This window comes from Hippopotamus amphibius, chromosome 7 (genome assembly GCF_030028045.1).
Source record: "Hippopotamus amphibius kiboko isolate mHipAmp2 chromosome 7, mHipAmp2.hap2, whole genome shotgun sequence".
NCBI lineage: Eukaryota > Metazoa > Chordata > Mammalia > Artiodactyla > Hippopotamidae > Hippopotamus > Hippopotamus amphibius.
The window spans coordinates 47,234,400-47,251,642 of record NC_080192.1 but is presented as its reverse complement, the minus strand read 5'-3'; the positions used below and the strand labels follow the sequence as shown (position 1 = coordinate 47,251,642).

General features: G+C 37.8%; 1 protein-coding gene and 1 pseudogene across 7 annotated transcripts in view; one reads left to right on the top strand and one right to left on the bottom strand.

Moving 5' to 3' along the window:
• Nucleotides 1-17,243, top strand: part of FRS2 (fibroblast growth factor receptor substrate 2) — a 116,823-nt gene that overhangs the window by 29,632 nt on the left and 69,948 nt on the right. For 5 of the 7 annotated variants that reach the window (XR_009054559.1, XM_057740513.1, XM_057740516.1 and 2 more), the window contains exon 2: nt 9,081-9,191. The exons of the other annotated variants lie outside the window; for them this stretch is intronic. The gene's annotated coding sequence lies outside the window, so the exon portion shown is untranslated. The remainder of the gene's footprint in view (nt 1-9,080; nt 9,192-17,243) is intronic. 7 annotated transcript variants of the gene reach the window in all.
• LOC130857605 (E3 ubiquitin-protein ligase MARCHF6-like) lies at nt 766-2,900 on the bottom strand (annotated as a pseudogene).

The following is a 17,243-nucleotide window of genomic DNA, read 5'->3' as shown; positions in this document are numbered from 1 at the left end:
GTCAATCCCAGTCTCCCAATTCATCCCCCCTGCGCTTCCCCCCTTGGGGTCCATACATTTGTTCTCTACATAAAGTGACAACTAGATTTAAGAAATTAATATACATTTTGTTTAAAGATGTACAGTGCACATTCTGTTTAATCCAAGGATTTAGGGTATCCAGGAACTTCTGTTTACACATATACAGACCTCAGCTAGCAATGATGTCAGAAGATGCAGGAAGGATAGCAGAGCCTTGCACTGCTGCTCTTTGAATGCTGAGAACACAAGTCTAATACATTTAACTTAAAAACAATGCTTAGAGGGACTTGCCTGGTGGTGCAGTGGTTAAGAATCCGCCTGCCAATACTGGGTTTGATCCCTGGCCAGGAAAGATCCCACATGCTGTGGAGCAACTAGCCCTTGAGCCACAACTACTGAAGCCCACGTGCCTAGAGCCCGTGCTCCACAACAAGAGATGCCACCGCAATGAGAAGCCCATGCACCATGCACCACAACGAAGAGTAGCCCCCCTTGCCACAACTAGAGAAAGCCAGCGCACAGCAGCAAAGACCCATCACAGCCAAAAATAAATTAAATACATACATACATACATATGTAAATAAATACATAAATAAACCAAAAAAGTTATTTAAAAAAAAAACCCCCAAAACAAAACAAAACAGCAATGCTGAGAGATCACTGGGAAAAATCTCCAAAGAGAGACGTCCGCAGAAAAGGACACATAAAGGCAAGGGGAAGGTCAAGGTAGTTGATACAACCACTTTATTCTTGGGACGACTGTGGAGGTGGCAGAGATGTACCTTGTTTGCCAGATTTCCATTCATAGTTTACAAGGCATTGGCCCACAAGGTACTTGTCATTTTTTATATGTTCATAAAGGCACTTAAACTGGCAGATCTGAAAGGACAAGATTCCCATCAGTACCACAAACGTCAATAAAAATGGATAAATCTGCCAGTGGACCAAGTTTTGCATTTCTGCAGTAGCACCTAGTAAAGGAAGCATGCCATATGCAATGATGTAAGGTACACATGAGGAAAGCAAGAGCACAGAGATCACTGGTGCTTCCAGTTTCCGAATGATATAGTGAAGGTCAGTGTTCTGGATGCCATTTGCTTAAACCTGCTCAATTTACAGTTTTCAACCACCAGTGAGGACCCATCAGTGTTACAGCTGCAGTGATTTGACATGCAGGATTCCAGGTGCCCAGTCCTGTGATGGCAAAAAAAGAGGAGTTTGATCCAAGGGAACCCTTGGGGAACAACAATAACCAGCTCAAACAGGAGCCACAGAAGCAGCATGAAGACTCCAGCCAGCAGCACTGCAGCTATCAAAGTCTTCATTATTGTGTGGGGCCACCCTTCAGTCTTCTGAAGATCACTCTGCATCCCTGTGGCATCCGTGTCACCAGCACTGTCACCACCTTTACAGTTAGCCAGCAAATGTAGAAATCATAAGCAGCTGTGTAGAGCTCATGGATTTTGGCAGTCCCCGTCCAAAATGACATTAACCGACGGCCGGCAAATACTGGTAGAGTAAGGCAGGAGAGGCTGGCAGTCAGTAAGGTTATTGCACATGAAGGTAACCGACAAAAACATCCTGAGTGGAAAAATTAAAAGCCGACTGTGAGGCTGAAAGCCAGCAGGTCCTCCTTGCTGAAGTATGGCTTGTGGGCTTCCCCCGCCACAGAAGTAACACTATTACAGGCATGCTGGTTATTGTTCACTGGTTGGTTTACATTGTTCTCATTTTCTTCCTGGTCTTCCAACAAATAGGAATGAAGATCCAGCCAGTTTATAGTAATAGTCCCTGTCCGAACAAGCCCCTTTAGCCACTGCCGCGTGTATCCCTGTTCAAGTAACGCCGGTAAGATTACCTGAAGCAGAAGCAGCTCCAGGGACAGTTCAGTCACTGGAGCATCACTGTAGAGCATGACACTGTATGGAAGAAAATTAGGCCGCAGACTCCTAATTATGCAAATAGGTAGCCAAAGCACCAGGTGGACAATGGAGCCAAAGGCAATCACTGACAGATCTTGGGAGGTGCTTATAGTCAAGTGACTCATTTCTTGTACTGGATTAAAATCTGGATCATTCAAATTTGTTAGAAACCAGAATATACCAGGTTGAAGTACCTGTCTCAGCAACAGAATGAAGGAGGCAAAGTAGAAAACAGACACCATTCCCACTACTTAATGCAGAAACACGATCTTTCAGAGTAGCATCAAACCTTTCCAGGGAACAGATATCCAGCCACCAGCCACAAATGAGAGGGAACACTCATTTCTACCACCACTAACAAAGAGACCTTAACAACAATATAGCACACTCCCAGCAAGCGACAAGACCTATGAAATTTAGTAAGAGTTGCCAAGCCATGATAAATTATCAGTGTTATTGCTAGCGGTATATACCCAACTACCCAACTATGGTTGTGATTCGCCTTCAAAATGACATGCTTGGACATGTTCTTCAAATCCCAAAAGAAAAGGGAGAAATGACCAATGTGGTAAGGGCACAATGCAAAAATAAGAATGAATAGTGTGTCTAAAGACACCCTTCAGATGACATGTTCTAGAAACAGTAGTGATCCATCAAGTCCTAGCATTCTTTCCCACAGAAACTCTTTGTAGCTCGGGCCCATTCTGAAGCATTTCAGTTCACGTGGCATCAGCTGCATCTTCCCCGCCTGTGTTGTCTTCCTCTTTGTTCTCCTTCTCCTGCTCTTCCAGCTGATCATCCTGGGCATCCTACACCACTGGGTTTTCCTGCACCACTGCATGCTTGGCTGGCAGGTTAGCATGCTGGTCGGGGCAACATTTCCAGCACCATTTCCTCCACTGGAGCCTCATTTTGGTGATGCCCAGCAGCACTGAAGGACTGAGCAGCAAGTAGCATGTTGACCTCAATACTACTAAAAATCCTAAGAATTACAGAAAGCTAACACAATAGTTTGGGAAAAAATGGTGTATACTCAATTTAGACAGTTTTAGATCTTTTTAACATCATGACAATTTTCTGTTTTGCCTCTGTAAATTAAATTTTTATTGGGTTGGCCAAAAAGTGCCTTTGGTTTTTAAGTAAAGACACATTTTTCATTTTCACCAAGAACTTTATCAAACAACATATTCACCCTTTTGTTCCACTACCTTCTGTACCTTTCACTACATTGCAATTTCATAATTCCATCTTTCAAAACTTTTTATCTTTTTGAGCAAATAACTGTTCCAGGTGCCTTTTATAGTCTTCCAGGGAATTGAAATTTTTTCCATTAAGAGAATTTTGTAAAGACATGGAAATCCGAAAGTGTAATGTCTGGTGAATATGACGGGTGAATCAGAACTTCCCAGCCAAGCTGTAACAATTTTTGCCTGGTCATCAAAGAAACATGCAGTCTTGCATTATCCTGATGGAAGCTTATGCATTTTCTGTTGACTAATTTCGGACACTTTTCGTCGAGTTCCACTTTCAGTTGGTCTAATTGGGACAGGACTTGTTGGAATTAATCGTTTGGTTTTCTGGAAGAAGCTCCCTTCCAATTCCACCATATACACAACATCACCTTTTTTGGATGAAGACCAGCCTTTGGTGTGGTTGGTGGTGGTTCATTTAGCTTGCCCCATGATCTCTTCTGCTCCACATCATTGTACAGTATCTACTTTTCATCGCCTGTCACAATTTGTTTTAAAAACGGAACATTTTTGTTATGTTTAAGTAGAGAATCACAGGTAGAAATACAGTCAAGAAGGTTTTTTTCCCTGCTTAACTTATGTGGAACCCAAACATCAAGGTGATTAACATAATCAGGCTGGTGCAAATGATTTTCAGCGCTTGATTTGGATATTTTGAGTATGTCAGCTATCTCCCGCATGGCATAATGTTAATTGTTCTCAGTGTCTCAGTTTGATCGCTATCGACTTCAGCTGGTCTACCCGACTATGGAGCATCATCCAGTCAGAAATCTCTAGCACGAAACTTGGCAAACCACTTTTGACATGTTCAATCAGTCACAGCACCATCTCCATACACTGCACAAATCTTTTTGTGCATTTCAGTTGTGTTTTTACCTTTCTTGAAATAATAAAGCATAATATGCTGAAAATGTTGCTTTTTTTCTCCCATCTTCAATATTAAAATGGCTACGCAAAAATTCAGCAATTTTGTTGTCTTTTTTTTAAATGCATACTGATATGACAGCTGTCACATACAGTCTAGCAAAATTGTTTTGAATGAAGTTAAGGCCAACTAAGTGCTACTAGAGCCATCTATGGAAAAAAAATGAACAAACCTTTTGGCCAACCCGATATTTATTTTAAAATTAAAGTGATATTTGTACATCTGTAGTTTTAAAAATCAAATAATATTCAAGACTTATAAAAATAGCAGGGCAACATCTCTTCTAATCTCATATGCAATTCCCAGCCTTTAGGGCAATTTCAATTCTTTCAGCTATTTGTTCTGATGTGCCTTTATTTTTGAGTCCTACATTTTGTTGGCTTTTCATTTTAGACAGTAGCTACTCACTTCCTTCTAAGAAAAATAAGGATTAGTCATCTTAATCTCTCTGCCGCCTGCAAACATTTCTATATATTTCCCTTTCTCTCATCTTCCTTTTATAGGATATCAGGTTTGGGGGTAAATTCTTTATTTAGTATTTAAATTCGTATGACTATGCAATTATTTTTCACAGCTGTGTCATGGAATTCACTATAATCATATTTCCTTATCCAACTTAATGTTTTCTCAAATAATTATCTGAGTTTGAAATTTTATGTACTTTGTGCCTATTAATTCATTTGCAGTTCTCTGACAAATATAAAATATAATATGGTTGGACACAACAGATAATCTGTCAGTTCCTTTTTCTTCTTGGAGACAGCCTTCTGCCTCCTATTTAGAATGCAGACTTTCAAATAATTCTCCTGTTTTTCAGTAATCATTTTGTCTTGATTTCAGTTTTGATCTGTGTTCCAAAGATCAGGGGCCATGGTCCACCCTCTCCAGGGATGGGGAGAAGATTGGTTTTGGGGTGAGGCCACTTAAATGAACTTTCAACCAGTCAGCTGTTTTCCAGCCGCACCCAACATTTTTGTCTTCATCAGGCTTCCAATACCTGAGTCTCTCCAGCCTGAGTCATCTTGCTGCTGCTTTTTTTTTAAATTGTGGTGATGTGGTAAAATATGCATAACATAAAATATACAAAATTTACCACTGTAACCATTTTAAAGTGTACAATTCAGTGGTATTAAGTGTATTCACATTGTTGTGTAACCATTACCACTGTCCTTCATTCTCCAGAACTTTTATATCATCCTCAGCTGCAACTCTGTACCTATTAAACAGTAACTGCTCATCCCTCCTCCCCACCCCACCCCCAGTGCCCCCCAGCCCCTGGCAATCATTATTCTGTTTTCTGTGTTTATCAGCTTGATGGCTTCTTCCTTTCAGGTCTAGGTTTCAGCTTTCTTGGTTTAGTTAGTTTAGTTACCTCTTTTTTTTTTTTTTTCCATTTCTAGCTTCCAAAATATTGTTGACTTATTTGCTGGTGTATCTTTCCCCATTCTCTTATACTTATGGATTTTATACTTCTAAAAACTTTAACTTTTTAAGGTGAGATTTCACGAAGGAAAGGCCAGACATGCTTAACTGAAGGTCTGCTCCCCGCTCCCTTCCATTCTTTATTATTAGTTTTAAAATTTAGGTTTTTCTAAAATTAGGAATTTTAAATACAGGTATGTCAAACAAAGGCAGTTTGTAGCTATATTGGTTATAAAATTAAGCTTAATAGATAGGCTCCTTCTTCGCTGGTTCCCATTGTGTTGACAGGGGTTTGGTCACTCAGACCTGTTGCAACCCCATACTCTCCTCCAGCAAACCTAAGATAGTTCCGCTGTGCTGAGACATGTTCTGTGCTACTGCAGCAGTTTTCATGGCAGTGAGAACCTGGCCCTTCCTTCTGTGGGGAGTTATTTTGGGAGACAGACTCTTACCTACAAATTTCTATAAAAGTCTGTTATTCAAGGTGTAGTTGAGATATTTCCTCCTCTGTGCAACTTCTCTGAGTGCCCTAGGCAGAGTTAATTACTCCTTCTGTGCCGTGACACTTGTAATAATTCTATTTTATTTTAAAAAAAATATTTATTTATTTATTTAATTGCGCCGTGTCTTGGGCTCCTTAGTTGTGGCATGTGAACTCTTAGTTGTGCCATGCGTGTGGGATCTAGTTCCCTGGCCAGGCGTTCATACCTGGGCCCCCTGCATTGGGAGCATGGAGTCCTATCCACTGTGCCACCAAGGAAGTCCCTATGTTATACTAACTAGGTTAGATCTGTCTATTTACACTAGATATCTACCTTATGTTGATCTGTCTCCATCTTTCTTAGACCTAGTATTTCTCAAGGTTTGGAGAATACTCCCACATTTCGATACAGTTTTTAATCCACAATAAATAATAAAAAATTATTTACCTAGTGAATAAACAATCTACCTGGATTGGTCGAATTTCCTGTTTTCTGGGAAGCGCGTACTGTCGTTGTGCTCTGCATCACCAGTGTCCACGGAAAGCCGTTCAGTGCTTTTTGCTTGTTGCTGGGAGTCAGTTCTGTGTAGTGATTAGAAGTGTGGCCAGAATACTGAGGTTCAAAAAAGCAGGCAAGTTTCTTTCTTTCTTTCTTTGGTCGCACTTGTACGGCACGCAGGATCTTAGTTCCTGACCAGGGATCAAACCCATGCCCACTGCAGTGGAAGCACAGAGACTTAACCACTGGACCGCCAGGGAGGTCCCCAACAAGCAAGTTTCTAATCTCTCTCTGTTTCAGTTTCTTTACCTATAAAATAAACATAATAATAATAGTAGTATCATGTAGTGTTGTAAAGATTAAATTAATATATCTGAAGTGCTAGATCAGTGCCTACTGGCACATTGTTTTGTAGTCGGTCTTTTTCATCTTGATGGGTATGTTGCCTGCTATAATATCATTAGAACTTGATGAAAATAGATGATGGTTTTTGATGGAAAATCAAAGTAAAATAACAAATCTGGTTACTATTAAAATATTTAGCTCTCTGAATTTTCTGTGTTGGACATGTTCTGAAATGACTTCCATGGACAATAGCAGATTAAGGCGTACAGATAATAAACTGGGAGAAATAATGTCTTCAGAGTGTTATATGCCTAATAAAATACTATATTTTTTAAATTTACTGTAAGATATCCAAAGTCTTTTAAACACATAGAAATATATTTGTTAATGTTCATGTTCTTCTCTCCCTAAGAAGAGTTTTATGTAGCCCACTAATCAATTCGATACTTGGCATAACTGTTGTCTTCTAATTTGGGAGCCTGCTCTGTTTATTTCTTACTTCAGAGACTTTGTGCTAAGGAGAGAGGAACCTCTTCCATTCATTCAGCAGTCGTGAGAATGCTTGTTCATGTGCCTAGGCATTGTGGATAAAGGGAGAATAAGGCATAGTTGTTTTTCTTAAGGAACCATATCTCTTCATCAGTTCAGTAATATTAAAATCACGTGTTCTGGCAGAATATATTCACACTGACCCAGAATTCCATTTTTAATACTTTATAAATAGAATAAAAATGTGCACAGATTTATGTACAAGGTGTTCATTAAAATATTAATTATAAAAGCAATAAAAAATATGACTTTTGGTGCATCCATTGTATTTTCCAGACTTTCAATTAGAAACATGCTGTCACTTAAATAATGGAACTTTTATTTTTAAAAATCTGTTCTGGTGGATTTACATGGGAGGGTGGATAGAGGGTTAGGTCATTTGGATTGCCCAGTCCATTAAAAGGCGTGATAAAGTGCTTAGGTCCATGTTAGAACCCCAGTACCACCACTGATTGAATGTATGACTGTGGCAAGTTGGTTATTTAAAATTCTGTAAACCTCAGTTTTTTTCCTGTCTATATGGTGGGCATAATATTAGTAGTTTGAAGTTTGTTGTGAGGACTAAATAAAGCAGTATATGTAACCTTAAAAATAAAATAAATAGGTCAGTAAATATTTCTGGCTCTTACTGTTCTTTTTCCTTACACTCCTTCCCTATTTAATAATTTTTCTCCATAACCGTCCTGCAGTCAATCTAAACAAGGAATGGCAATATTTTGCTTGGTCTGATAACTCCCATTGCTTTGTAATAGCCATCTAGAGGTTTCTGAGGCTTTTGCCAACCTCTGCAGGGCTGTCATCTGTTACCTGTGTTGGCCAGTTTTGAAGAAGGGGAAATAGCAGTACACGTGCCTTGGGTTTGCCATTTTTTGCTGTAAACCTTGTCTCTCTCTTTATATACATATTCTCTCCCTGTTCTCTTTTGGGTATCATGTACTTTTTATTCTTACATCTTATTTTGATGGGGAGTCTGTTAGCTTCCTTTGTTTTCTTTCTTTTCTTTTTCTTTTTTTTTTGAATGTTTTGGCTGTTAACTGTTGTTTCATAGCATAAGTTCCTCTTCATAACAGGGTAGGAATCCAGAGCTAGCCTTAGTTCTTCTTTAGCCTTGCTTCTCCTAGGCCTCTCATGGAATGTAAATATAGGTAGTTTGTTGGGCTGACCTGAACATGCCTTATGTAAAGAAGAGTTTGATTTTGTGTGAACTTTTCTTCTTACTCTCCTGAGTACAAAGCTGCTATGTTTAATATAAGGTAACCAAATACAAAGGAACTTTTCCATAAGGGATTATGGTGTCCTTTTTAGGACAGATAGATTATGACCAGAAAAAAAAACACTTTTTTTTTTATTGTTAAATGGCATAAATTTAAATTTGCGGTGTTTAGTATGTTATGTTTTGACAGCATCCAGGAAATAACCAATAAATTATAACTGGTGATTAATGAAATAGCCCTCAGCACATAGGCAAAAATGATTTTACACATCTTGGGAGTTACGAATACTATGAAAAATTTTTACTTTTCTTGATGATTTTTTTTACATTGATTAAGTCCACAGTATTTATAAATTATCATAAATCAGAACTTTATATTAAAAAGAGTATTAACAGTTGAGTTTTGAAATTACTTGACTTAGATTTAGTATTTTTTTATTATTTTAAATCCAGGAATTAATACCATATGGTGTGCAATCAACTTTATTTTGACTCTGTTTGAAGGAGAAACCGAAGCTATTTTAATGATATCACTCAGCTGGGAATCAGAAGATAGGCTCCTGGGTAAGTTGCTTAGCTCTCAAGGTCTCAACAGCTTCTGTCCTATAACATAGCTCTAATGTATTATTGTGCTTAGCCCTAAAATTCAGTGGCCTTTTTTTTTCTTTCACAAATCTCTGTCAAAATTCAGCTTATTTCTACTGAGTTTTTAATATGATAGGTATAGATTAGATGTCAGTATACATTTCTAAATGCTTGATTCTTTTTTTCTAAATTTTAATCTGAAAAGACTATCACTTTTTTAAAGATCACGCTTTTGTTTAGATTGCTCTTTTCTTCATTAAAACATTCAACTCTATATGGTAACTGGTTCCTGAGATTAAAAAAAAAAAACATATTTAGCCCCCCATTTGCATACTCCCCACAAACCTTATATTACATTTATATTGTCAAGTAATAAAATTAACAGATTTGAGCTTTTCAGCATTCTAAACAGTGGATAAAAGCATTACATGGCCATGCAGAGAAATCTGGCAAAGGGAGAGGAGTATATTTTACATACTGAAGAATCAGCCTTTCGCAATCAGGCACTGACTTGCTCTGCACTGTCCTAACAGAGAATTGAATGGTTTTGTTATACAGATATTTTACTGAGTTATTTGTTAAAACAAAATAGGAATATTTAAGGCCTTTTGATAATAATGTTAAGAATTTTGACCTTAAAATAACCCTTAAGAGGAGGAAGGACTCCTTGGTTATAGAGCCCCAAGTGAAAAGCTCCTGCTGGGAAGAAAGCTGTTGGGACTACAGTGGGGGTGATTTCAGGCATGTTGGGATAATTTGTTACCTTAATGATACTTACTCCTTGCATATAGGTATTTTCCTGTGTCTTCACCTCTCCTTGACTGTGTTCCTTTGAAATAAATCTAAAATTGATTAGGCATGTCTCATATTCTAAATTAGGAAAATTGTTACCCAGAATTTTTAAAAGTAAGATTTCCAAGACCTCACAGGATAAATCCACTGGTTGAAAGTGAATGTTACTTTTTGTATTTCTTTGACAGATTAAAAACAGTCTTTTTTTCCCCTGTGGGTTTGGGGCAGGTGAGAATGGATGTTGTCCCTACCTGATTATTTCAGTCAGAATTCTTGGTGGCAGTAAAAACCAATTAAAGCATATCATGTATTTTTAAAAGGATATTGGATAGAGCTCAGTGGCTCATCAAATTGTTTTGAGAGTTAGAGAACCAGATTCAGGGCTAAGCAGCCACAAACAATGCCCGAAATCACATTGCACAGCGATTCCCATGAGGTTGCCAGTACCATGTAGAGACAGACTGACAGACGCCACAGCCTGCCCCAGTGACACTGGTTGACTCTAAGTGCTGCCACCTCTGCCCCAGACTTGACCTTCCTGCAGTTGCTCCACCAGTAGTGTGAGAGAGAGTTCCTCTTGGTCTCTTCTTGTCCTGCTCATTAGTTGCATATTTCTACTCTGGGCTGAGCATGTGTGTTTGGCAGAGCCCATGTCCTGGCTGTATAGGACATGTGGAAAAGTGTCTCACCTTTTGAAATCATAAGATGGTGTGAAGTTCTTAAATTTAAGATGTGGAAAACTCTTTGACCTCCTGAAAACATAAGGTGGGAAAGTTCCCAAACTTAAGAAGGGAAGTTCAGATGCTAGGCAGACAAAAAGAGTGGTAAATGTTGACTGCCTGTTTTAGATGTAATGTGTGCTGAGCCCTCACTGTGTGCTTGGTACCATGCAAATTGTCTTACAGGCATTACCACAGGCCAAGCTCACAACATTAGAAATGAGGCAATAGGCTCAGAGAGTAAGTAACCTGCCCAAGGTCATACAGTAGAACTGGGACACAAACTCAAAGCTGATTCTAAAGCCTGTGCTCATAACTGCTGTATTAAACTAACTCTTAATACCCCTTCTTCTGATGTATTTAGCTCAAAATCCTGTAAATAAATCTGTTAGATTAACTCTGCTAAGTTTATTAAAGTCATATGTATGATATGTCTATGTATTTAGGCATTTTAAAGGAAATGAAAATTTGTGGGTTTAATTTTATCTGTTTTCAGCTAATTGAATGATTTTTTTTTTCTTTTTTTCATTTTGTGGCTATTTTTCAAATTCACTTTGCCACAGGCTACAATCTGATAAAATGCTTTCTTTCTGAGCATCAGTGTTTGGAAGCCAGTTATTGAGTGTAAGAGAGGTCAGCAAGAAGGAGAGGGGACATAGAGTGACCAAGATTGAGGCAGGGAGGAAGAAGATACATCATGCACGCGCTCGCACACGACCCTGGAAGAGGGAGAGGGAGAGACAGAGACAAATATATATGGAAGGAATGGGGGACACACATGTTATTCTACAAGCATCATCCTTTACATCCTTTATTTGTATTGGTAGGTTGAAAAACAATGAAACTCCTCTGCTTTAGGAAAGTCATTGAGGCCTTTTTGTTTGTTTGTTTTTAAGTTAGCATCAATGCTTTCTTTAAATAATAAGTTTTAAACCTTTGTACCAGTTTGCATTTTAAAGTGACTTATGTACTTCTACTTTAAAGCTAAAAAAAAGAAGCGTAATATCTAGGAGTAAATAAACAGGAGCTGTTATTTAACTTGGGACATATTCAACTTGGTTTGGGGGGAAGATCATACAGAAAGACTCTTGGAGTTACCATGATGTCACCCAAGCTAGAGTATTTCTTCATGAACCACAACTCTTGTTAATTATTCCTTTAGTACAAGTCTGTCTGTTCTGCAGATTTTTCTATGCTACCAAAACAGTACTTTATTATAATGTTATTTTGTTCACTTGTACCTTTGGGACTAAATGGGAGGCTGTAATTTTTGTGAAATTGAGTAGATCAAGCGCCCTTCCACACACATACTCTTGTAGACAGTCTAAATGTGAGTTGGGTGCTAGAGAAATAATGTAAGGTAAATGTCCATGAAATTAAAAGTAATTTTTGTTCTCTTTAAGTATTACATTTTTAATATTTAGTATACGCTGCTTTTTGTCCTTAATCTGATCTTTCCTAGAATATAAATTTACATTTGAGAACTCTTACTTCTCTTTGAATTTTTTTGTTTTGGGTCCAATGGAGGCTGTATACAATCGGTTTTTGTATAAATACAATTGATATTTTATGTATATACTCTGCTATTCCACTACTTTACTTTGAGATTTATTCCTCTTTTATGAACTGGTTTAGTGGACCAGCAACCTTCAAATGGGCAGTAGTCCTTTTATTAAGCTACCAGGTTGAAAACAGGATGTTGGCATATACACAGTTTCTTATCTTTATGAACATTAGCTAATGGTGCATTTAATTAGTCACCAAAGTAAGAAATGCCACACTGGGCCTGAGTAGTGATCCATCCGGCATAGATTGTCCTAAAGAGCAGCACTGAGGAATCAGGTTACTTACTGGAATTTTGTCATCCCTTAAGGATACATAGGCCATTTCTAATTTCCCTTATCCTATATACTGTACTCAGAATTCATGCATTCATTTAAACTCTTCAACATTGTGATCTGTTCTGATTACATATGCTAGATATGTATTAAGCTGAAACACCTATTTTAGATTTGTTGGAATTGGTAATTCTAGGGTAAAATACCATTTATAATATGAACTTTAGTTCTTTCCTTGCTCATATGCTTCTTCAGGTTTCTTCATCTATAAAATATAAAATGCTTTCACAGTTTTTTTCCCTCTAGTCTCAAAATCTGTTGTTATTTCTAATATGGCCAGTTTATGAGGTCTGTCTTTCTCGCTCTCCTTCTTACCATTTTTTTCCTTCTACATGCCATTTATTCTTTTTTAAAAAATTAATTTATTTCATTGCTGTGTGCAGGTTTTCTCTAGTTGCGGCAAGTGGGGGCTACTCTTTGTTGCAGTGCGTGGGCTTCTCAGGCTTCTCAGTGAGGTGGCTTCTCTTGTTGCGGAGCACGAGCGCTAGGCTCATAGGCTTCAGTAGTTGTGGCACTCAGTCTAAGTAGTTGTGGCTCGTGGGCTCTAGAGTGCAGGCTCATAAGTTGTGGCGCATGGGCTTAATTAGTTCCTCCGCAGCATGTGGGATCTTCCTGGACCAGGGCTCAAACCCGTGTCCCGTGTATTGGCAGGAGGATTCTTAACCACTGCACCATGAAGCAAGTCCCTACGTGCCATTTAAATATAGATAATAAGCAAATTCTTTATGTATAATGAAGGAGGACCAAGTTACAGAGGGCCACTGAATTCCTTTGAATTATCTGATGGCTATAACTGAAAGTTTTGTGGATTTTAGGAGAAACAATATTTCATAGTTATAGTTCAGAGAAAACAGGTATAGCTTTTATTGATTGCTTTGTGATATGGATTTATTGGTTCTCTTGTGAGACATGACTTCTGCTTTTCATTTTGCTGGAAACTGATCGCAGGCATTGGTCATTCTTTCTTTCATTGTCTTTTGTGCAGTGCCCACCATAGGAAATTAGAGTTTGATTGTGGGAAAAAATTGTATCTATTACATTGCTGAAAAATATTTAGAGTCTACCAGAACTACTAAAGAATGAAGATAGCGTTTTCCTCCTAGCAGGTAAAGGAGGAATTTAGGGAAAAAATGTAACTTTTCTAGGTTGACTTCTATTTTTGAAATTATTGATTATCCTCTAGAAAATAAAAGGACTAAAGTGAGCTTTGTAAAAATTGTTTCCACTTTTGAGGAAGTTAATACAGTTGGGTAACAGTTTTGGGGGCACATACACATTACAGCATCTTCAAGAAGAGATTATAAAGTACTGAAGTCTTTTGGTATTCAAGTAACTCAACTCCCTGGAATAGAGTCAAAGTAAATCTGCTTTAATACCAAGCTCCCCTCCATAGTGAATATTTTCTTGCATGTTGTATTAAAATTCATGAGAAACAGTAAAGCCACAGGCTCTGTGATATTTAGATTTGTATATATCTCTTCATTATGTATAATGTTGAAGACATGGGAGAAAACTAACCCAGGAAATATTTACCTTAATATTCTCCATAGACTCATATGTTAAGATGTCTTTTTTTTTTAACTAAGAAATATATTTTATAGTCATGGCCAGAATGTGAGTAGCATGTCTGTATACAAAACAAAAATTTAAAAAAAGTAACAGTTACTCATACTGTGTGCAAGAGAAGGAAGGGAAGGAGAGAGAGAGAGAGACAAACACTAACTATAGGGAGAGAGGTGTATATGATAAAGTTTCAAGAAATAATACATACTCCATGTGCTGTGCACTTCCATTTTGTTAAAATGCAAAGCAAAACAGCAAACACCATAGGTGAAGGTTGTATTATTTATAATTGGTATCATAGAAGAGTGTGTCCTCCCCTTCCCTCTTCTTTCCTTCATCATTCTTAATCATTAGTGCAATAACTTGAGATTGTGAGGGAGATTTTTTTTTTAAGTGTTAATTTATGCTGAAAATTCCAAGGACGGAAGTATTTAGAAGACTAGCATAATGTTTCTAGGCCTTTGGGAAACTTTAAATCACAAATCCGTTGACTCTCTGCTGTGTGTAAAGCAGTAAATTATTTAAATACCGTGTTTTTTTAGTCGGTGGGGATAATTTTTTTCAAGGAATCTTCACTTTCTCCAAATAACTAAGGACATTAGTATAGCAGGGCCACATTTCCTGGGTAATGTATTTTTTTTAATTAATTTGTTTATTTAGACTGTGCCGAATCTTAGTTGCAGCACACAAGATCTTCGTTGCGGGATGTGGGATCGTTAGTTGCGGCATGCGTGTGAGACCCAGTTCCCCTACCAGGGATTGAACCCAGGCCTCCTGCATTGGGAGCATGGAGTCTTAACCCACTGGGCCACCAGGGAGGTCCCAGGGTAATGTGTCTCGATAGTTAAGTGATCACCTTGATTTTTATTTTAGAATAGATATGATAGTTTCATTGTATGATAGGCAGTGTGTGCATCTAGTAACAAATTAAATGTGCAATTTAGAAAGAAAATAGTCCTACAAAATATTTTCTGATTAATGACATAGTAAAAACCAGATTCTGTTGCGCATAAAGAACGGAGGCCAATAAGTATTATCTCATAGTGTCAGGAGCTAAGGTGTTCCACATGAGAGAATTTTCCGGAAAAGGAAAATGAGGAATTGTAACTAATAGTTTTGTTGTAAATTTTAAAAAGTTAATGAAAAATTTTATGAATGTGTATGTATATATCTGTATATCAGGAGAGAGAGAGATAGAAGTATTTCAGACATCCAGAAGCTGTTTTGGTAAATATCTATGTTGTTCACTCTGTTAAATCTTGGCATTTCTTCCCTGACTTCTCAAAGCCATGTGGAATAGCCATCAGTCACTTAGAGGTGATTCAGGTTAATCATTATGAGTGAATACTAATTAGTGAGCTGTGCTATGCCTCACTTACTCTCACTCAGTTCCCTTAGAGCTAAGTGTAGCATATTCTTCTAAGTGTAGCATATTCATCCCTAATGCTACATATTTCTTATTAATGTATAACAGTGAACCTTCCTCTTTTGTCCTCTTATTTAAAGCAACTTTGGAAGAATGGAACAGATTTCTCAAATGAACAGCCTGGATTTACATGTTACTCCTATGGGGCAAATGTGGTATTTGTGGCTAATAATTTTATTCTAGTTTACTGCAGATTATAACAGTGAAAAAGAAAAACTGAGATTTTGCATTCTGGAGTGGTCTCTTTCTGGTTTGGACAAGTTATTTCCCCACTGTGTTTTGTTAATACCTTTCCTATAGGGAAGTTCTGAGAATTAAGCAAGCTAATGTAAATATCTGGCACACAGAAGTTGCTCAATAAAGGTTGCTTTAATACCACTAGCCTTTTTTGAAGCGATTAAACTTGCTGAAGTTTGATTTCCAAATGAGTGGGGGCATTTCTGCACAACAATATTCAAGAGTTCTCTTCACCTCCCTCCCCAAACAAAGCAGATTTTACCATTAGATTCATCATCCAACTCTTAGAACCCCAGCTGATTGTTTTCATTATACTTTTGGTTTATTTTTGTACGTAAGGTCTGATAGGCACATAACAAATGCTTTGTGAGCCTTAAACTAAGTGAAAATAGATTGTTCAGATGAAAGGTATGTGGATAAGTCAGTTTTGGGGTAATTCTAGAGAACTCTTGCCAGAACTGGTGTCTTTGTTTTGGTCTTCAGAGACTATTAAATATGATCACTGAGTCATGCTTGCTGTTTTCTCTGTCCCCTGGCTATCTCTCTTAAGACCCTGAAGCTTGCCAGCCACACACAGGATGTTTAAAAGGCAGAGTAGGCCTTAGCTCAGGGGGAGTTTGTTTATTTAAAGAAAAATGATTAAGTTCAGACATCCCTACCATGTCATAGCTAGTCTAGTCATGTTAGAGTTAGTGAGTTCTTTTGATTCTTTCTGGTGGTCATGGTGCCTAAAGGTAGCAGATAAATTTGAAAGTAGTTAAAGTTTTCCTGAGATTACTTGTAATTTTATAGTATAATCTCAAACAAATCCGTAAAGGAGTAGGAGGAAAGGGAATGCCATTTATTTTGCTAGTTGTTTTTTAATGGGACTCATACAATTCAAATCTTTTACTACTTCTTTCTAAGGTTATGGTACAGATGATTTAAAAACAAAACAAAAGCTGAAGAAAAAAGCTGCCCACGCTATGGCAACTTTGTCTTCATTAATTCTTTGAAGTCGGGACCATAAGAATCTTTTAAAAGGGGGACAGTATAACTTCATAGGTGTTTAGATACAAAGATATGAAAATTAATTACATTTGTGTTTCAAATGATTATCGTCTCCAAAATTTATGACTGACTTCTCCTTACACATTCTCTGCCAGATAAGGAAAGCCGAGACAGATATTTTGGGCTTGCTTGGGGTACCAGGGTGTATCTCTTTAATGAGATAACTTCTAAAAACCAGGTCCTAAAGGAAGTGAAGGAGGAATTAATAGAAGTCCTGAGGCACTGAGGTGAGAACATGCTTGATGTGTTTAAGGAAAGAGGCCAGTGTGCCTAGAATGGAGTGAACAAGAGGGAGAGTAGTAGGAGATAAGGTCTGAGAGTTGGAGAAGGGAAATATCAGATCATG